Below are 22,395 nucleotides of genomic sequence, written 5' to 3' on the forward strand. Positions count from 1 at the left end.
CCCACAGAAATAGCAGCGTCCAGTTTTAAACTGTTAAATAATATAAGGACACCCTAAATTATGAATTGCTTTTAAGAGAGAATGTAATCTATGACATAATTAAAACCAATAATTTTATTATTGTCTATTAGAGAAAAGTCCACCTTCCTCTTAACATTCAACGTGAACAAGTCTGAACATTTTTTTATGTGAAACATATTTTTATGTGAAGCCATAAAGTCCCAAACACAAGTATGGCGAAAGACTAAAGAGAGAAGTAATGGAGATTTTGGTTTCTTCTGCATGTGAGGTGAGCATATCTACTTGTCCTAGACTGAAGTAGTGTGGTGCAGTCACCCCCAGTTTGTAATATGTGTCTTTTTCTTGGAAGAGCTGGTTTTAGGGCACTTTTCCCTTTAAGGGGTTGCAGCTTCAGTTAATTGCATGGGTGTGGTTTTACCCACAGGAAGCTACGTTTTTTAATCTCTCTCCTTTGTCCCTTAGTGTCTTTCTTATTCCTGGAAGACTGCCTGGAAAGAAGGGCATTGTAGGAACCACAGCAGCCTGTACTTCCACAGTTCTGTTTCATGAAGAAGGTCAAGGTCATTTACATTTTGGCTGTAAAATGTAGAAGCTGACCTTCAAACCAAGAGGAAGCACCAGCTTTACAATTTGTCCAGGAAACTCTAATCTTAATATTTCAAAGATGTACATGCTTGATAACCTTTTAAACATCAACTAGGTCAAGGAGTGTATTCTGTGGTGACTACTTTGGATAGTTCTACAGTGTAATGTACTTTGAAAATTACAGAATCAATGGAAAGAAAAGACTAGAATCATTTCAGTAGAATTGGATACTACACCTCAGAATTCAAAACTCATTTTGGTGAGCAGTGGAAGGTAAACCTGACACATATGCCCTGATTTACCTAATAAAGTCTTAAAAATGCAGCAAGACTATTAGTTAAACTTTCACATAAGTACAGTAACTTAGGAACACTCTAAAGATCAGTGTTTTTGGCTTAGCCTGTTGCCTCTGCAATTTACTTGCTACTCCAACTGTACGTGCTGGACAACGCATAAATTATGTTATGGCTTTTTCCTGGGGAAACCAAGTCATCTTCAGAGTCATGACATGACTCCGATGAAATCGGTCCAATAGTTTCAAGCCACAGAGCACTTTCTCTGTTATACATAGTCATGGTTCATTTATTGCAGAGATTCCCAAACACCTTTGGTCGTGACATACTCCAAATCGCCTAATCTGCACAGAAGACTGGAATCAATGGAGAGGATACTCATAGCCGTAGGGCTGGGACAGCAGCTTCCCCAGCTTCCTTCCCATGCGCCTGAGAACGAAGAGCCTTCACATCCTGTACACTTACAGTCCACCTCTAGGCACATCAGTTGATCTATTTAGAGCTACTTTACTGACTCATCTGTGCAGTCCAGATACCTATCACCTACAGTCAATCATCACATTTTGGAGTTGAACAGGACCTAAGAAAACCTTTGGAGTGACCATTCAATTCACAGATAAGACGACCTAGGAAGAAAGCATCAGCGTGATAGAGTGGGGAAGGGAGGGATTTTGGAAGTAGAACTAGGTCTTAATCTTGGGGTTTCTGTTTAGTATGTCTGTGATCTTAGCCATGCTACTAAACCACTTGGAGTCTCATCTGCAAAACAGGAATAATTATACTTACCTTGCTATAATATTTTAAGATTAGAAACAACGCATGTGTGCCACACACCACATACCTAGCATGGTGTGTGGCACATAATTAATTGCTAATTTGCTAAGTGACTTTCCCAGTTTATAGAGCAAGACAGAAAGCCTGAATTAAAATTCTACACCTAGCTCCCAGCTCAGTGCATTGTTCATACATTGTGATGTCTTGGATATTTCAAAATATTTTGACCTCTTATGTTAAGGATGAATATTTGTGTTCCCCCCTCCAAATTCATATTCTGAAAACTTAACCCCCAAAGTGATGGTTTTAGAGGTAGGGCCTTTAGGAGGTAATTAGGTTTAGGTGAAGTCATGAGGGTGGAGCCCCTGTGATGAAATTAGTGTCCTTATAAGAGGAAGAAGAGATCGGAGTTCTCTTCATCATGTGAAGGAGCAGTGAGAAGGCAGCCATCTGCAAACCAGGAAGAAGGCCCTCACCAGACACCAAATGGGCTGGTACCTTGATCTTGGACTTCTCAGCCTCCAGAACTGTGAAAAATAGATGTCTGTTGTTTAAGTCACCCAGTCAATGGTGTTTTGTTATACCAGCCTGAGTTGACTAATACACTTTACTTCTACATACTTGAGTTTCCTGATGGTGTTGTCACTCACCAATTAAGTGGTTATCAACTCCCACTTTATTGTAGAAAGTAAACCCAAGGGAAAAGAGATCTTTTGGTAAGAATCCCCAAAGCAATCAATATTTGGAGAGCACTTACAGTTTTCAGAGACTTAGAGCCTCTGAATAACCTTGAGGAATTGCAGCCATCCATGTTTTCACCACCCTTGATATACAGATGAGGCAGCCTCAGTCAAAGAAGCTAAGGATGGCCAAGGCTTACCACCTCTGCATAACAAATAGAGGTTGTCCCCAGTCTTATATTTCCACTGCTCTAAGTGCTTCACTGCTGGATTTTGCAGATGACTCTAGATGAAGATGTTGATAGTTCAGACCCCTAACTATACACAGCAGATCAGGATGTAAGTGATTAGAGAAGCAGGAATAAGACACACAATGATGGTGAAGGCAGTTATGATGGAGGCATGACAAAAGCAGGCACAGGAGGAAACTGTAGGGCAGGGAGCTAAGAAATGCATGAGCTGAAGTCTTCTCCAGATGTTTTCAAGCCATCCAGGTTAATTGTAATTTGCTAAAAAGAATTCTGTGATCTGAGGCCTCTGCAAAGTGGCAAGCTGCCGCCTAACAGTATCACAGCATGCCTTAGGCACAGACTAAGTTTTTCTAGTGTTTTGATAAGATGAAAGAGTATTTTACCAAGTATTACTTAGCTCTTCATTAAACTAAAAAGTTGGAGTGATGGATCAAAAAAAAGTTGAAATGATCAAGTTCAACAAATATTCGTGATATTTGTGATAATCTGAATAGATATGGGCCAAAATCATTGGGAGAACTGATTTGTCACGTAAAGTTGCTACGTTTATTTACCTTGTTTCGGAGACAGAGGAGGTATAAAAATTTAAGGGATTAAGATTAATATCAAAAACGATTACAGAAACGAATCCACATATTTAGCTTTGTGGGGCCTAAGAAAACATAGGCTGAATTTACTGAAATAGATGTGCTGTTAAAAATAGAGGACTGATCCAGTGAAATCTGCCTTCAACTCCTTCTCCCTTTGGCAAATCACTTGTTCTTTTCAGAGAATTTTTCTCATTTATGAAAGATTGCACTAGCCTTTGGCTTAGCATTTCATTTTAAACTTACTTAATAGAATGATCTAGGTACTAAATGGTAAAAATAATTTCAATTTATTGGACATGTTATATATATATCAGATATTCTGCTGGACTCTACCTGTGCGCGTGTGTATTATCTGTAATCTACACTACAGCCAGGCAAAGTGAGTAGTATAAGTCTCATTTCATATGAGGGGGAACTCAGGCTCAGTTCATTTGATGATTGGCTTAGATTAGAATCCAGCCTTGTCTGCTTGTAAATCCTATGCTCCTTCTTCACCATATACATTCTGATATAAAGGGGTGTACAGATGTTTGATGTTCCAGCCAATTTAAATATACAGTACGACTCACTCATTTATTCTACAAATATTGATTGAAATTTTATTATGTTCCAGGTACTGTGATAAGAGCTGAGTCTACACTGAAGAACACAACCAACAAATGACCCCTACCCTCTTGGGGTTTTACCATTCTGTAGAGGAGTTTGGTGCTAACTATTCTAGTAAGGAGAAAAACACAAATGATTGTTCGTGATAGGTGCTATTTCAAGTCTCTACATGCTTACTTTAAGAAAAGAAAAAAATTATAATTATGAAAAATAAGACTATAATGCAGCCCTTTTGATTCTTGCATTTTGTCTCTAGAGGTTGCAAAGAAATTTCTCATGGAGATATTCTTTCAACCCCTTCTTCAAAAGATAGAGAATAAGTCATTCCACCCCAGGGAAACATATACACTGACATCTCCTTCTGAATACCCACCATAGGTAGTCTCCCTAACTCTGCTCCTTGAGACAGGGTCTTTGACTACATCTAGAAAGAAAAATAATTGAGAATGTTTCCATTTTTGCAAAGAAGTCACTTAAAAAATACTAATAGCATGAGAGGCACAGGTACACAATTTCCAGGAATTGACTTTTTTTTTGCTTAACATTTTTAACATTGTTATTAGTTAGCAGAGAATTAAACAGCTCTGAGTATTTATTTACTTTGGGAAATGTGAACTAATTAAAGGTAACATCTATGTATCTAATTAATAATTAAAATTTATGGTCCCCCCAATATGTTTTCTTTTATTTCAAAATGCAATTTAACAGACTCTACTATTCATTGTCCTAGGTACAGACTAATGAGATTTGTGGTCTCTAATCTATCTTGATCTCAATCTGTCTGTCAACCTCTCTGCCCTATTTACGCTGAATTTGGCCAAATCTTGAACCTAGTAGTTACTGCAGTTTCTCCCCATTCATTACTAACCCCAACCTGGCTTTGATGCACCTGTTTCTATTTTAAATGAATCTCAAAGTGGAAGATAATCATGTCCAATTTCCACCCATCCTGAGAGTAAAAATCTTTCAGTCAAGTGGAGAACTTCACTGTGGAATTTTCAGTTTCCTTTAAATGGGGCTTAGTCTAAGTAGACTTGCCCAGATGTGCCTGAAAAAGAGTGTCAAAAGGAAAAGATCAAAATAAAGGCACTAATGAAGCCAAGAAGAGTTGCCTATTGTCCTTGACTCTTAGATCCTTTCTTTAAAATGAAATGCTTGCCTGACAAGGATTCAAGTGCTTGCCTTTCTTGACAAAGGCTAACTCAATGTGTTGACATAGGAAGCCTCACATTCAGACTGTGCTAAAGGGAAAGGTCATTTAAATAAAACTTTCAATAGCCCAAGTTCCTGACTTGTAGGTTGGAGGTTATTATGCCAACTTTCTCCAAGCATGAGAAGTGACTTCGAGTGTAGAGACCATTGTCGTTACATTAAAGTAGGGGACTCACGCTGTGTGTATTTCCAGGATGGAGAGTTAGTTCCTCCTTCTTTTCTTCCCATGTAGGCAGAGAAGAGAGTCCTCCTCCCAAACCTCCCTGACTTCAAAGGAAATGTTATATTCCTGTCTCCTCCTAGTGTCAGGACAGGGGTGGAATTAGAGAATTTAGGCAGACAAGGTCTCTCCTTTCTAGAAAAAAAATAGGCAATATATAGAAATATGTATATATATGTAACATATATAGAAACTTCTCTAGATTTCTACAGAAATCTTATCTACATGTCTATATATAGAAACGTATAAGAAACATATAGAGAAACTTATCCAAAAACATGTATATATTTTGAAATTTTGGAAAAATGTGGCAGCAATCCAATTTTCATTGTAGAGGAAAGAACGCTTAACTCTGAGTTAGAAAACCTGGATATCTCCTAGTCAGGGGACCTTGAGAAGCACATGAAACCTCTAAATCCAGATTAGTTTCCTCATTGGTACACTAACGGCTGTCCTACTTACCAGATTATTGTGAGCATGAAATAAAGTAATATATGTGAAAGTGATTGAAAGACTGTGATGCCCTATGCAATGGTCAGGTATTAAGTATGACACCTGCTTTTACTTGCCTGCACTGGTCACCATCTTGGCTTATGTGCCTTAAGGCCATGTGAGGAGCTCTACAAAATTTATATTGGAAACCAAAGGAGAATGTGATTTGATCTATAAAAATATTTGTTTTGTCTATAACATTTGGAGCTAAAGAGCAAAAAAAAAAAAAAGAATGTTTGCAAATGAAGTAGAAAAAAAGAAGGTTAGCATGATGCCCTAGTCAAGGGAGTAATTACATATTTCAAGGTGAAAAGTGCAAGTCACAGGAGATAACTATTCACTGGTGCCAGGACAGCTGTGGGCTTAATCGCAGCAGCCCAGCCAACTGGTACCAGCTCTGCTGTCACTCATCACCTCCTCCTCCCTCTGCTGTTCTGTGAAAGCCATGGAGATTCTTGGCATGTACCTGCAGCAAACTGGAGTTTGGATCTTCTCTTATCAATATATCAGCAAACTGAAATTATCTCAATTAAATTGAACACTGAAGCAGAGTAATTGATCTGAACAGATATGGGTTCACTCCCTAAACATCAGGATCAGTACAAATTTTCATGCCTGTGATAGCGCACACCACACTCGATTCACTAGCAAACATACAAGTGTATCCTGGAATAACCATCATACTTTCAGTGTGTTCGGCTTTGCTCTTAACCATTCGCCTTAGCTTGCTTCTTTTCCTTTTTTGGCCAAAGACACCCACATGTGTTTGCTGGCACGTCTATGTTTCTATAATCAGTCTGCACAAGTGTGCACAGCCTGCAGGCTACACTCATCCCTGATGTTTCCCAGTTTCACCCAGACACCATGTACAAAGGCAGGTTCCATGCACTTTTTCAAGGCTCAGTTCAGAATGGCCACACCCCACTGGCCCTCTTAGGTTCTCCTCTGCAAACATGGATGCTGGTTGGTGCTATGTTTACATGCTGATGTGTTTGCTAAAATTCTGGAGGTTGTGTTTTCTCAACCATGGTTTCTGGGTTTTATACTATGTGTATGTTTAGGGCTTGGAGTAGAGAAGAATTACTGGTATTTTTATAGTTCTGAACTACTTCCTTCAAAATCCAATTGCCTATTAATATTACTCAGGCACTATGTATCCTAGCTTGTTGCATTCTCTGTTCTAAATATTTTGATATCTCTTGTTTGAAAAGAGGTAGTTAAAACACTTCTGCAATAGGTAAGTGTACAGAGACCATGAGAATAAATTTGTGACATTTTCTTGCCAAATGAGTATCAAGATGTGGCATATTAAAAGTTTAATTGAGATTGAATGGCGTCATTTTAAAATTAGCAGAACAGCAGTAAGTTATAAAATTATGGTAGCATGTTGGCACATGTTCTGGTATTCATATATTCACAAGTCTACCTTTCACTTGCTGAAATGGCAAATGGTGACTATATCTATGATATATTAATCATTTTTATGTTTCCTGGAACCATAAATTCAGGCTCAAGTATGCTTGGTTAAGTCTTACATCTTGGGGAGAAATAATTTATATTTTCAAAAATTCCCAGGTCAGAAATTTTACAAAACATTTACAAAATGAATCTCTCTCTATTTCATCTGTGATTAAAACGCAGTGGAAATTTTCAGAAAGGTTACATTCTACCTTGATGTTCATGTGTAGAATTTCTGGAATGCTGGTGCATTCCTTAAGAAGTATTTCTTACAAACACATTTAACATGTATACGTTTAGAAGAATTTTGCTTAGCGGCAGTATCTGATATTAAGAGAAAAAATATTCATAGCTGTGAAAAAAATCTACCTTGGTACAATATTTGCATTCTTGAAAATTTGCATATTTCCAAGAAATGCAATATTTCTAGAAATGCAATATTTTCGTATTGACTTAATAGTAATTTCAGAAATATGTTTTCATACAGACTTATCTTTCAAACAACATATCAGTCACTGTTTGGAATGTGATAAACCTCTCTTCTTCGTTGCACATTTCCCTTCCAAAAGTCTGCAGTGAATATGAAGTGCTTTTGTTCTGAGAAAACGTATTTAATTGTATAAATCTGATAAAATTTCAAGAAATCACTAGCACAAGATTAGCTAGTTAAATCAGTGCAACCTCATACAATGAATTAATATCCAGCCATTAAAACTCATAAGATAATATCGATGACATGAGAAAATACAAATAATATATGATAAAGGCCTATTGCAAAATTGTAAAAAATAAATTTTGAAAGAAAACAATGTGTGTACACATGGATAGTGAAAAATGCACAGTGAAATATTAACTGTGGTTGTGTTTGAGTGGTAGGTATGTGGATGCTTTTGTTCTTTTCGAAACTTTTCCACATTTTCCAAATTTCTCTGAGAATTGTATATTATTTCATAAGCAGGAAATACGTATACTTTAAAATTACTGTGTAGTGCTTCTATAGATCTTTTAAAATTCTATGTTTAACGGGCATGACACGGAGAGTACATGAGATCTTTGTATAGGGATCAGAGCAAGCAAATGGACAGAAATGTAAAACCAGACATTGCATTTGGTGAATGGCAGGTAGATCTACTGAGCTGAAGAGATAGACAGAGCCAGAGCATAGAAGAGCTCTAAACCAAACTAAGAAATTTAGACTCTCTACAGGGTGACCATGAACACTGGTTTACCTGAGAGCCCCATTGTAGTCCTACTCTAGCAGCATAATTCTTAATAACATCCCCTTTTATTATCAAAATTGTCTGGGTTTAGATGATAAATTATGTGGTCATCTTACGTAACTACTGGGAAGGCTTATATACCACTGAAGGCTTATTACTGGGAAACTGACACAGTCAGATTTACATTTTGGAAAAGATTCTTGGCTGCACTGTGAAAATGAATTTGGCTGGGGCGGCGTGCAGGAGTGTGGATGGGGAGATAAACTAGGATACAATTGCAAAGGTAATGCGAACTAAGTCATAAGGTTAGGGTGGAGCGGACAGGAGAGAAAATTCATATGGAACAGCAGGTTTAGACATTCATATAAGAGATATTTTAAGTAGAGTTTTTTTTTTTTTTTTAAATGTCATTTGTAGGAAGTTCTACCGCAGCACTGTCCAATAGAACTTTGTGCAGTGATAAAAATGTTCTATATTTGTGCTGTCCACTATGGTACCCACTAGCCACATGGGGGTAGTGACAACTTGAAATTGAGTTTTAAATAATATTAAATTTTAACTAATTTAAATTTGAATTTGAATAGCTCCACATCTCAGGGCTTCTATCCTGGACAAAATACCTCTAGATTTTTTTCTCTAAACTATGAGAGAAAGATCTGGCCTGGAGTTGTAGCTTTGTTAGAGATCAGTTAGGTACAGGTCTTGTCAATGCATTTGACCAGCAGAGCTTGTATATTGAGAAAAGAAAAGGGTACCATCTTTAAGAGACTGGCAGTGAAGATGAGCCTGCAAAGGGTCTGGGGAGACTCAGGAGAGGGCGTTGATTTGGTAGTCAAAGAAATTGAGAGTGCCAAGAAGGGAATGATTAACCGTAATCAGAGATCTTATGCTATAGGACATTCAAGTAAAATGGAGACATTTTGGAAGGATTGAAGTTAGGAGATTCTAGATGTAGGGAGACATTTGGAGGTTAACTGAAGAGTCTAGGTATCATAGAATTGACTGGCATCTGAATTAGGATAATGTTGTTGAAACTCCACCCTCAAAGATAGTACATAGGGAGAGAGTTCAGAAATAAAAGCAGTGGGATTTGACACCTAATTCAATGAGCTGGGAGTCAAGGGGGTGGGATTCAGAACTGGCTAAGAGGAGATATTGTTAGTAAAAAGGCAAAGTTATGCTTTCCTCTGAGACAGAAGCTGTAGTTTCTGTAAAAGTTGAAATATGAAAACTCAGCCCCAATCCACCCCCTACCCCTATGCCCCAATTCTTAAGGAATTGTACAGCAGATTTCTTGATGCAGCTACTTTCATAAGAATTGATGGCTTGGGCCAGTCAGGAAGGAAACCTGTTTCATGAGCGCAGGGAACTGCTTTTGCTTTTTTTTTTTCCTTCTTTGATAATATCAGACAAGAACCTGGAGGTTTGTTTACTGTTTCAGTAAGGCTACTGCAGCAAAGGCCCATAGATGAAAGAAAGGTGGAACCCAAGAAAGGCAGACAGAATCAAAACATCCTCTCCCCATCCCACCCCCAAATAAAAAAGAATAATTACTGAAGAAAAACTCAAAAGTTTACTTTAGGACTGGAAAGATGCATATAGCTCTGTGTTCATCTGTAAATTGCTTTTAGGGGGGCAACATGATGTGTTGGAGTAAACAATTGAACAGGTTGTCCAACCAGTAGACCTGGGTTCTAATGCTTAATTAACTCTATGACCACAGCATGTACACCATTTAACTCTTCTGGGTAACAGTTACTCATTAAACTAGATTAGTGTTCAAGTTTATGTTTTTCAACTTCAAAATTCTATCAGTGTAAAGAAAAATCAGTGTAAAAAATTATATCTAATGTGCTAAAATAAATCTGGATGCATGAAACTGTGCTAAATTTTGTTTACCTGTGTCACAAAATTTCATGCACTCCTTCAACGGATACACTTTAAATAACTTTAATGGTTGTGTTGGCTCTCCATATAGAAATCAGTGTTAAAATAGACAGTACATAGGTAAAGTGAGTTTTGCAAAGTTAACAAAATATAAAATACATAAGGAGTTATTTTCAAATTAGAAAAAAACAAATAATCTAGGCTGAGAGCCTATATGACAAGTTTCAGTTTAAAGAAACTGCTGAAGGCTTCTTAATGGTGCCTGGAGGGACAGACAGTGGCGGGTTAAAGAACACAATACTTTTCATGTTTGGTTTCAATATTTTTTAAAAGAAATGAAGAAAGGAATGAAGAAAGAAAGAAAGAAGAAAAGAAAAAAAGGAAGGAAGGAAGGGAAATGAAGGAAGGAAGGGAGGAAGAAAGTAAGAAAGGAAGGAAGGGAGAGATAGAGAAAGAAAGAAAGGAAGAGAGAAAGAAAGAAAGGAGAAAATGAAATTGGTTGTTTATTGTTGCAAGAAAAGTTTATGTGGTAGAACATAACTAGAATTTCAGCCCTTAATCTTCCAGTAACTGTGTGGCCGTGGGCAAGTAATTACATCTCTGGGCCCCCATTTCCTTGTCAGTAAAATGTGGGGTTGGGGCCAGAACCTTTTAAAAGTTCCTTCCAACTCTATACTGTTACAACATTGACACTGTAACTCACGTGGCCCAGGACTGTTGCTTTGTGCAGTTCAGAAAAGAGCAAAGTGTAGCATTAGGAAAAAAGTCATCTATTTATTTATTTCCTTTTCATGCATATATTCAGTTGCAGGAAACTGTTTTTAGCTGACTGAGGTGGGGAAAAAAGCAGTCTTAGCAGTTAATAATCCCCATTATTCCAGCTAAAATGGGGAGTAGCTAGAATCATTAAATCTGCCCAGGGGAGGAGTCCTGAGGACTCACTTCTACTCTCTCTGCCATCCCCTCCCCAACATCATCAATCCTAGGAAGATGTGTTCATCTCTACTGAAAAAAAGATAAGGAAAAGCCTCCATTAGAGAGAAGGAATGGGGGGAGAGCTCAAAAATATCGAGACACTGGACCTGTTGACATTCATGTATTTTCTGCAATTACTAAGTGTTTAACAAAGATTTATTATAATTAGACTCTTTGCACTCATGTAGTTTGGTTATGCTTTTGAAGCACTAAGATTACTCTGCAATAACATGAAAAATATCTTAAAATTATCTTTCTTTTTGGAGCAGGGTTGATCAAGAACTTCACTGTCAGAACCTTTAGGCTTATCGAAGTGCTATCTGCAATTCTGAAATTAGGACTGTCTGACATTTTTGAGATTTCCAGAAATCATTTAAGTTTGGACTGCCCTTAAAGACAGAGTGAGGGTAACAGGAGTTCACTCTGCTTCATTTCCCAGGGTGCACATTACTTCTTTGTTTCATGTAAACACAGCTAAAATGATAGAGTGTGATGACTCTGCTTAGAATTGTTGTATTTTTTTTCTTTTTTTATAGAGATTGGTAAAACCCTTTAAGTGATACAAGGGGCCAGAAGAAAAGCAGTGCTTTCTTTTAGTATTAAATCTTGTGGGACCTTAAATATCAGGTTTCAGGAAAAAGGGGTTGTTGTTTGTGTTGTAATGTTCTTGACTTTGGGTGTTAGACCTGGTTCACTCGTAACTGCTCTTTATCCTTCTTGCATCTTGATTGGTGAGGTTATAGTATAGAACTTTCCCTTTACTGGCACAGAAATATTTCAACATCTCTGAATCTTGGCACCATGGCTATTCAGTATGGGCATTTCTGTGAAATCAGTGAAACAATCCATTATCCACATTTTCTGACTACTTAATTCCTTACTGACATTTATTCCTTTACTAAAATGACTTCCGTAAATGTCACTCGAAAATGAATGATCGTACTCAGTCCTCATCCTCCAGGACCACTGTTTCAGTTGGGCTTGGCTGACCAGCTCTTCCCTCTTGAAATGTTCCTTCTCTGATATGTCCAATATCATTACTCTGGTTCTTCCTAATTAATTTTTGTTGTCAGTTTCTTTCCACTTTCCTTCCTCTTCAAACTTGGCAACTTTCTCTTGCTCTATTTTTCTGGAGTGTGAGCTCTTTCGTATGGCTTCACCTACCATTTCTAGTCTGATAACTCAAAGTTGAAATCTCTTGCTCTGATTTGTTCTCAGAGTTTCACTCTTGAGTCTCCAGTTGCTTCTTCTATATTTAGTGCTAAATGAAGTTAACTCTGTTTCCAATGCGTTAACTGCATTGAAAAGTTACTAGTAGATTTTAGCTGTGGAGGCAGAAATTCACTGTGGAGCAGCTCTTTGCTTTCTTAAGTTATACAAATATAAGCCTAATATTTAATCTTATGGTGGTTCTGAATGATAGCAAAGTTATCTACATCAGAGATGTCAGGTGCTCTATTCAAGAAGATAAAAATATTCTCTGGTATCAATATGGATACAACAGATAAGATTTCATGACAAGAAATTTGCAAATTCAGAATAAATAAGTACCTTTAAAACCACAACTTCTTAAAACAGATGCAAGAAAACAAAGCCTGAATAGTTCCATTTTAAAAAATGGAATCCCTCTATTAAAATCTTCTCAGAAAGAAATCTCCAGGCCCAGCCAATGCTCTGGATATTTAAGGAGGAAATATTACCAATGGCCAATTACCAGGCCATTACAAAAAAAGGATCAAGAAGAGGTTGATGTCTTTCATCAACATACAAGAAAAAATCCCAAACACAGTATTAGCGAAGAGAATTCCACACTATGTTGAAAGGATAATATTTCACCAGGGTTGCAGATTTGGCCCGTGAGAGGGTCAAATTCTACTTTCAGTATGCTCATTTCTTGCCTGAGGGCTTTTCTGGAGCTGCAGAAGACCCTCTGTCTCCATGCATGGAGGTCATAGATACCAGAGAATTAACACTTTCCAGGAACGGTCTTCAACAAATGATTGATTGGTGGGAAAGGCTAGTTTATAAATATTCCAATTCTCTCATCCCTCAGGTGGGATAACTCTAAGACATGTGCCCACACCATTTCCTAGAGATTCTTGGTCAGCGTGAGCTCTAGTCACTGACCACAGCCACAGGCTTCATAACCCAGCCTCTGTTGGCTTCCTTTCTTTCCCTGTCTCATTTCTCCACTCTCCTTTCAGAATTTTCTTCAACTCTCTAATTATACTTGCAACGAAATCCTTGTCTCAGACCTGCTTCTGGGGGAACCCAAGCTAAGACAATAACCAAGTTAGACTATTTCAAGAATGAAAAGTAGTTTTAACAGTCAAAAATCAGTTCGTTTAATCCATTACTTTTACAGAATGAAGGAGAAAAAATATCATAGCATTAACTCAATAGATACAGTAAAAGTCTTTTCTAAAAACTAATACTTGTTTATGGCAAATTTTTTTTTTTTAACAAACTAGGAATAGAAAGGAATTCCTCAGGCTGACGAATAGTATGTACAAAATCTTATAGGAAATATAATACTGAGTCATGAAATATTGAAATTTATTTCCTTAAGATAGGAGACAAAGATATTTGCTAACACTACTTCTATTCAACATTGCACTAGAGGTCCTGGACAGTGAAATAAGGCAAAAAAAAAAAAAAAAAAAAAAAAATCGTAAGGCTTGAAAATAAAGAAACAACTGTCATTATTCACAGACAAAATAACTGTTGCTATAGAAAATCCAGAAGAAGGTGTACATAAATTACTAGAATTAATGAGTGAAGCTTCCAAAATCATTAACTCTAAATCGAGTTAATGTAAAAATAAATTTCATTTCTATAAACTAGCAACAAATAATTTCTAGCAACAAATAATTTAAAAATAAAATTAAAAAACACAATACTATGGACAATGGCATCAAAAGCCACAAATACTTGGAAATAAATCTAACCAGTCACAAAGAAAGAAAACTACAGGCCAATATCACTGATGAATATAGATGCAAAAATCCTCAACAAAATACTAGCAAACAGAATCCAGCAGCACATTAAAAGGATCATACAGCACGATCAAGTGGGGTTTATCTCAGGAATGCAAGGATTCTTCAGTATATGCAAATCAATCAATGTGATAAACCATATTAAGAAACTGAAGGAGAAAAGCCATATGATCATCTCAATAAATGCAGAAAAAGCTTTTGACAAAATTCAACACCGATTTATGACAAAAACCCTCCAGAAAGTAGGCATGGAGGGAACTTACCTCAACATAATAAAGGACATATATGACAAACCCACAGCAAGCATCATACTCAATGGTGAAATCTGAAAGCACTTCCTCTAAGATCAGGAACAAGACAAGGTTGTCCACTCTTACCACTATTATTCAACATAGTTTTGGAAGTTTTAGTCACAGCAATCAGAGAAGAAAAAGAAATAAAAGGAATCTAAATCAGAAAAGAAGAAGTAAAGCTGTCATTGTTTGCAGATGACATGATACGACACATAGAAAATCCTAAAGATGCTACCAGAAAACTACTAATCAATGAATTTGATAAAGTAGCAGGATACAAAATTAATGCACAGAAATCTCTTGCATTCGGATACACTCATGATGAAAAATATGAAAGGGAAATTAAGAAAATACTCCCATTTACCATTGCAACAAAAAGAATAAAATATCTAGGAATAAACCTACCTAAGGAGACAAAAGACCTGTATGCAGAAAATTATAAGACACTGATGAAAGAAATTAAAGATGATACAAAGAGATGGAGAGATATACCATGTTCTTGGATTGGAAGAATCAACATTGTGAAAATGACTATACTACCCAAAGCAATCTACAGATTCAATGCAATCCCTATCAAACGACCACTGGCATTTTTCACAGAACTAGAACAAAAAATTTCACAATTTGTATGGAAACACAAAAGACCCCGAATAGCCAAAGCAATCTTGAGAATGAAAAATGGAGCTGGAGGAATCAGGCTCCCTGACTTCAGACTATACTACAAAGCTACAGTAATCAAGACAGTATGGTACTGGCACAAAAACAGAAATATAGATTAATGGAACAGGATAGAAAGCCCAGAGATAAACCCACGCACATATGGTCACCTTATCTTTGATAAAGGAGGCAAGATTATACAATGGAGAAAAGACAGCCTCTTCAATAAGTGGTGCTGGGAAAACTGGACAGGTACATGTAAAAGAATGAAATTAGAACACTCCCTAACACCATACACAAAAATAAACTCAAAATGGATTAAAGACCTAAATGTAAGGCCAGATACCATCAAACTCTTAGAGGAAAACATAGGCAGAACACTCTGTGACATAAATCACAGCAAGATCTTTTTTGACCCACCTCCTAGAGAAATGGAAATAAAAACAAAAATAAACAAATGGGACCAAATGAAACTTAAAAGCTTTTGCACAGCAAAGGAAAACATAAACAAGATGAAAAGGCAGCCATCAGAATGGGAGAAAATATTTGCAAGTGAAGCAACTGACAAAGGATTAATCTCCAAAATGTACAAGCAGCTCATGCAGCTCAATATCAAAAAAACAAACAACCCAATCCAAAAATGGGCAGAAGACCTAAATAGACATTTCTCCAAAGAAGATATACAGATTGCCAACAAGCACATGAAAGGATGCTCAACATCACTAATCATTAGAGAAATGCAAATGAAAACTACAATGAGGTATCACCTCACACCGGTCAGAATGGCCATCATCAAAAAGTCTACAAACAATAAATGCTTGAGAGGATGTGGAGAAAAGGGAACCCTCTTGCACTCTTGTTGGGAATGTAAATTGATACAGCCACTATAGAGAACAATATGGGGGTTCCTTAAAAAACTAAAAATAGAACTACCATACAACCCAGCGATCCCACTACTGGGCATATACCCTGAGAGAACCATAATTCGAAAAGAGTCATGTACAATGTTCATTGCAGCTCTATTTACAATAGCCAGGACGTGGAAGCCACCTAAGTATTCATCGACAGATGAATGGATAAAGAAGATGTGGCACATATATACAATGGAATATTACTCAGCCATAAAAAGAAACAAAATTGAGTTATTTGTAGTGATGTGGATGGAGCTAGAGACTGTCATACAGAGTGAAGTAAGTCAGAAAGAGAAAAATAAATACCGTATGCTAATACATATATATGGAATCTAAAAAATAATGGTTCTGAGGAACCTAGGGGCAGGACAGGAATAAAGATGCAGACATAGAGAATGGACTTGAGGTCATGGGGAAGGGGAAGGCGAAGCTGGGTTGAAGTGAGAGAGTGGCATGGACATATACACACTACCAAATGTAAAATAGATAGCTAGTGGGAAGCAGCTGCATAGCACAGGGAGATTAGCTCGGTGCTTTGTGTCCACCTAGAGGTGTGGGATAGGGAGGATGGGAGGGAGATGCAAGAGGGAGGAGATCTGGGGATATATGTATATGTATAGCTGATTCACTTTGTTATAAAGCAGAAATTAACACACCATTGTAAAGCAATTATAGTCCAATAAAGATGTTAAAAAAAAAATCAAACCAAAGATGAGGAAAATCTCCACACGAAACTATATATAAGACATTACTGAGATAAGTTAAAGAACTAAATAAATGGAGAGATTTTCCATGTTTATTAATCAGAAGACTCAATATCGTAAAGATGTCAATCCTTTCCAAATTGGTCTGTAGATATAATGCAAGTGCAATGCAATCCCAATCAAAAAGTAAAAAAACCAAAAAGTTTTTTTTTTGTCCTGAACAATGTGACAAGTTGATTTTCTATTTATGTGGAAGTGTAAATGGTCAAGGATAACCAGGATAGTCTGAAAAGAAGTATGTAGGACTTACGTGATCAGGTATCAAGATTTACTACAAAGCTACAGTAATTAAAATAGGTATTGATGCAACGATAGATTAAAAGGTAAGGAACAGAATAAAATATCCAAAGCTTACCACAAATATAAGGTAATCTGATTTATATTCAAGGTGCTCCTTGTGGGCGCCGGGGGAGGGAAAGCAGAGCAGAGATGGGGAAGAAAACCGTTTTCACAAGTTGTCCAAGACTGATGGATATTCAAATGGAAAAAAAGTAAATATTTATCCTTACCTACTTACTATTGATGGAAGAAAAGAAAGCATGAATAGTTCTATTCAAGGAATGCAATCTAACTTAAGACCCCCCCAGAAAGAAATACCCAGGCCCAGCGAATGCTCCAGATATTTAAGGAAGAAATATTACCTATAGCCAATTTCTGCCACTACAAAATAAAGAATCAACAGGCTAAACTCACTTATGAACAAAAGGTAAAAATCCTAAACTCCATATTAGACGTGAGAACGCCACAATACGTCAACCATAGAAAGCATAATACCACACACCCAAAAATCCCAAGTAGTTTGTAAACCTAAATGAGAAGGTAACCTGATAAAGCTCCTAGAATATAACATAGAGAATATTTTAATGACTAAGATGTTCTTTTTTTTAAAAAAAAATTTATATATTTGGCTATGTCCAGTCTTAGTTGTAGCACATGGGATCTTAGTTGCGGCACACGGGCTTCTCTCTAGTTGTTGCACACAGGCTCAGTAGTTGCAGAGAGCAGCTCTCTAGTTGTGGTGCGCGGGCTCTAGAGTGCGTGGGCTTAGTTGCTCCACGGCATGTGGGATCTTAGTTCCCCCACCAGGAATTGAACCTGCATCCCCTGCATTGGAAGGCGGATTCTTATCCACTGAACCAGCAGGGAAGTCCCCTAGATATTCTTAAGTAGGTAAAGCTTCCCCCACCCCACCGCCCCCAGCTTTATTTAGATATAATCGGCATTATAACGTTGTGTAAATTTAAGGTGTTGAACTGACACCTATGTATTGCAATATGATTACCACAGTGGCATTAGCTAAAGCCTCCATCACGTCACGTAATTACCATTTCTTTTTTGTGGTAACAATATTCAAGATTTACTCTTTTAGCAACTTTCAAGTATATAATACAGTTTAATTAAGTATAATCACCACACTGTTCATTACATCCCCCGAAGTTATTCATCTTGTAATTGGAGGTTTGTACCCTCTGACCTCCGTTCCATTTCCCCCAACCCCCAGTCCCTGGTAACCACCACTCTACTCTCTGTCTGTATGAGCTTCCGTTTGTGGATAGCTGTATAATTGTTTTTCTTTGTAAGGGGACAGAAGGTGGTGTCTTCTGTGTTGCCATTTTGGTTGACAAAGTTTTCTTAAATAGGACCTAAAAAGCTTTAACCATAAAAGAATAGCTTGATAAATTAAACTGTATTAAAACAAAGACTTTTATTTACTAAAAGATATCCTTGGGAGAGCGAAAACTTATTGTTAAATTATAGACTTTAACATAAAAATCATGAAGAATGCTATAGAAAACATTCATGTTCCCATGACCCAGCTTAAGAATAAACCTTTATTGGATATATTACATATATATCCTCCGTGTCTCCCGTTTACCATTCTCCAATCTAATTACTCTTGCTCCCTTCCCATCCCCCGGAGTCAACCACTATTCTGAATGTTGTGTTCATCTTTTCCTTGCAGGTCTGTATAGTTTTAGAAGACATGGATGTCCAAATAACACGTATTATTAATACTTTATTAGTTAGGGTCCCAGCAGGAAAGTGATGGCACACTCCGTTGGGTAAATGGAAGAGAGTTTATAAAGAGACTTTGCAGAGGTGTGATTGAGTGTGGGAAGCCTGAAAGGAGAAGTTCTACTCTGGTACTAGTGGCTTTGGAGTTCTATTACCATCCCTATGTTTCAAGAGCTAAGAGAATATACTCAAAGAAAAAAATGTGTTGAGAATAAGCCTGCCTGGCAGGAGCCTACCCCTTTGGCAAGGCAGGCTGCCGACCAGGAGAACTTGCAGGGAGGGAGCCAAGAGAATGGACTCCTCTGATCTCACATTTCTGCTTCGTGATGCTCCTCACTGGCAGAACCCAGCTGGACTCTATAATGCAGGGGGCCCAAGGATGCAGAAGACGGACAGAGGGAAGGCAGCCTCCCAGGGCACAAAGAAGTGCAGAGGAAGGGGAGTGCAGATGGGTGCAGGTGAGCTGCACTCCCCCGCCAAATAGTCAACATCCATGCTGTTATGCATATCATACCCTTGTGTTAAATTTATCATGCTTCCTGTATGTCCCTTAGCCACTTGCTTTCCTTTCTAGTTTTCTAGACCTTGTTATGAACTTAGTGTTTTTCAAAAATATTTATTTATTTATTTTGGCTGAGCCAGGTCTTAGTTGCGGGATGCAGGATCTTCATTGCAGCATGTGGGATCTTTAGTTGCAGCATGTGGGATCTTTAGTTGCAGCATGCAGACTCTTAGTTGTGGCATGCGGACTCTCAGTAGCGGCATGCGTGCGGGATCTAGTTCCCTGACCAGGGATCGAACCCAGGCCCCCTGCATTGGGAGTGTCGAGTCTAACCCACTGGACCATCAGGGAAGTCTCTGAATTTAGTATTTTTACTAATATACATTTTTCATTTTGTTTATTTATTTATTTATTTGAAGTATCTTTATATATATATATATCTTCTTTTTCAGGTTCTTTTCCATTATAAGTCACTACAAGATATTGAATATAGTTCCCTGTGCTATACAGTAAGACCTTGTTGTTTATTTTATATGCAGTAGTGTGATATCTGTTAATCCCAAATTCCTAATTTATCCTCCCTCCCACCTTTCTGCTTTGCTAAGCATAAGTTTGTTTTCTATGACTGTGAGTCTGTTTCTGTTTTGTAAATAAGTTCCTTTGTATAACTTTTTTTAGATTCCACATATAAGTGATATCATATGACATTTGTCTTTTCTCTGTCTGACTTACTTCACTTAGTATGGTAATCTCTAGGTCCATCCATGTTGCTGCAAATGGCATTATTTCATTCTTTTTTATGGCTGAGTAATATTCCATTGTGTATATATACCACATCTTCTTTATCCATTCATCTGTTCATGGACATTTAGGTTGCTTCCATGTCTTGGCTACTGTTATTTCCTTTTGAAAACAAATATTGATTCAAGAGGCACATTCTGCTCTCCACGGTCTAGTCTCTGTTAAAGTTTGTAGTTGCAAACAACAGAACCCACTTGCACTATTTTAAACATAATAAGAAATTTATAAAAGAATAAATTTTATGTCATAGATTTTCTGTGATGGCCAGAGAGTCAAACTTGGTGGCCTTTCACTCAGGAACAATCTCCAAATTGCAGTGTTGCCCAACTTCACTCAGTACAGGCTCTGAAGTTTGTAGGGGACACTAGAACTAGGACCACTGTCACTGCAGTCAATGAAGGCTGTCTCTTCCTGCCCTGCCAGCATCAATTTAACACTACACTCTTTCATTCACTCCATCTTCTTCCACCTTTGTCTTGTGTGAGGTGAATTGGCGAGGCCCAGGTCCTGAGCCCATACCTTACCTTCGAGGGAAGCTGGGAAAACAATTTCTAGCTTCTACTTTGGGGAGGGGAAAACTCTTCAACATATGAAGTGTGCTCAAAAGTTCCTGGACAGCTATGGAAATATGAGAAATGTCCATCCATCCCCTACCAGCCATCCCTTTCACGCTAATTCCTGTCTCAGTACTTTGTATTGTTGTATATAACCAAAGGGCATCAGGTCCCAGGTGCAACTGTATAAATATGGTCCCTCTTCTGAGAGGTCTTGCTCTGCATGAAGCACCTGGACTACTCAGTACCTTTCTGTCTCTGAGTTACTTTAGTACTAATTAGTGGTACCATTCAATGAGCCATTGATTTTGCCCTTTAAATGATATTTATGATTTTGCTAAAATAGTCTGAAATGCCATTTTGTTGTTGGCCATGTATTTTATTATTTGGTCTTCTCTCTCCATTAAAGTTTTAGGGATCCTTGGGGAGGCTGATAATCTTTTTCTTTTCATGGGAACTAGCATATTGCTAGGAACATAGGAAGTGCAAAGTAAACACTTGCTTTTTGATTGTTTTATGGTTTGAGCTTTGAGGGATAGAGATCATAGTCAAGTAGTTTTTAACATGTTCATGTGCATTCTGCTGTCCAGATCAGGATACAAAGCAGTGTACACAATCCCAATTCCTAGTTCCCCAGTAGTATACATATTATTCATTAATACATTTTTGAGTTTTCTTCCTCTCCTATTCCAACTTTGCCTTAGATCGTATAGAGGGTAGAAATGGGAAATACTGTGGTATTTATAAAAGTCCAGAAGGGAAATGAAATTTGGATAATACAGTGTTTATTTTTGAATACAAATTTGGGAATATAACCAGCAAGATCTTTTTGGGGGGAGAGAATTTACATTGAGTAAGAAATATGAAGTTGAGTAGGTAGGATATATCAAAGACCTTTTATAGTAAGAATCTATTAGTAGCTCTCTCTGGAATTCCTAAAATATAGTCTTCAGAATAAATAATCAACTGACCAACAAATTTCTGAGATGCTTGAGCCAATAGGCATAGAAATAAGGTAAAGGAATGATATGCTTGTGCTTGTGTTGCCTCTTCCCCTGTGATGTGACTTACCTCCAGTTGATGTGGGTGTGCTGGTGAATATTGGAATTTGAAAACCATGCATAGAAGATGAGGCAGCATGTCAAGCCCCAGACAAGCCGCCTGAAATCCATGCCATGAACCCATACTTGCACACTTAGAATACCATCGAGGCACTCAGGAAAAAATGCTAATAAAACATATGGAAATCTTGGCAGAGTAAGTATAGGACCATAGGCTTGATATAAATCTGGGAAGAACAAAATCATATCCCAGCTTGCAGAGAGGAAGCAAGGTAGCCAGTTAATAATTTTGATTGACAAAGGAGATCTAAAATCCATCATGCTTTTTTGTTACCTAGGCAGTGTGGAGATCCAAGAGATCCAATGAGCACGAGTAGAAAATGGAATCAATCAAAAGTTCAGGGTTCTCCAAGGTTCACTGGCAGATAAGATGTGTGTGTGTCTGTGTGTGTGTGTATAAATATACATATACATACATGCAGTCACCCTCTGTATCTGTGGGTTTTGCATCTGAATCTGCAGATTCTGAAACCACGATATGGACTATTGAGTACACTACACGATTTTATTTGAGGG

This window comes from Eschrichtius robustus, chromosome 4 (assembly GCF_028021215.1).
Source record: "Eschrichtius robustus isolate mEscRob2 chromosome 4, mEscRob2.pri, whole genome shotgun sequence".
Taxonomy (NCBI): domain Eukaryota; kingdom Metazoa; phylum Chordata; class Mammalia; order Artiodactyla; family Eschrichtiidae; genus Eschrichtius; species Eschrichtius robustus.